Consider the following 888-nt stretch of genomic DNA (forward strand, 5'->3'; position numbering starts at 1 on the left):
CCTGGACCCTCTCCAACAGCTCCCTGTCTTTCTTGTCCTGGCGGCTCCAGACCTGGACACAGCACTGCAGATGGGGCCTCACAAGAGCAGAGCAGAGGGGGACGATCACCTCCCTGTCCCTGCTGGCCACTCCTCTGCGGATGGAGCCCAGGATCCCCTTTGCTTTCCGAGCTGCAATCACACACTGCTGGCTCGTGTTCAGCTTTTCATCCATCAGGACCCTCAGGTCCTTCTCTGCAGGGCTGCTCTCAAGGACCGCTCCTTCCACTCTGTATCAATGCCTGCCATTCCTCCGGCCCAAGAGACCTTCAGAGGTCACCTGGTCCAACTCCACCGCACAGAACAGGGACAGGTGCTTTAGATGATTAAAAGCGATTTGAAATGAAGCAGTTTTGTCGGTGCTTACCAGTAAGTAGCTTTTGTAGCAGCGAGTGGATTCTTCCTCATTTAAGATAGGTGCCAACGCATCGTACAGCTCGTCCAGGGGGTCGGCCGCCGTGGATTCGTGCTGTGAAAAGAGAGCAGAGCTTCAAACCGTGCCCCAGAGCAGAAAACACGCTAAATACCCAATTAACGAGCTGAAGCACAGAGGTGCGAGCAGTCCTGAAAGCAGCGCTACCTTCTTAATGAGCTCGGTGAGGAAGCGGCGTCTGTAGGAGGCGGGCGGGGGAAACCGCACACAGAGCGGGTGGAGAACGGTCTGAAACAAGAAATCTGCCACTGACCCGGGAGGGTTTGTGAAGTGCCGATGGCTCCGTGCTGCGCTCGGAGGCATCGATGCTGAAAACACCCGGCGTATTTTCCTTCGTGTGCGCGGTGCTTTGTGCCGTACCTGGTGCAGGATGTCTGCGAGCAGGGAGGACTGGGAGCGCTGCGGGGCGGCCGTCA

General features: G+C 57.3%; 1 long non-coding RNA gene across 1 annotated transcript; it reads right to left on the minus strand.

Annotated features, from left to right (window-relative positions):
- Positions 1-189: 189 nt before the first annotated feature.
- LOC104913345 lies at positions 190-888 on the minus strand. The gene is made up of 3 exons (XR_795311.2): positions 833-888; positions 620-700; positions 190-508 (listed from the first exon to the last, which is right to left on the minus strand). It is a non-coding gene; the product is annotated as an uncharacterized LOC104913345 (long non-coding RNA).

Source organism: Meleagris gallopavo, chromosome 16, assembly GCF_000146605.3.
Source record: "Meleagris gallopavo isolate NT-WF06-2002-E0010 breed Aviagen turkey brand Nicholas breeding stock chromosome 16, Turkey_5.1, whole genome shotgun sequence".
Classification (NCBI taxonomy): domain Eukaryota; kingdom Metazoa; phylum Chordata; class Aves; order Galliformes; family Phasianidae; genus Meleagris; species Meleagris gallopavo.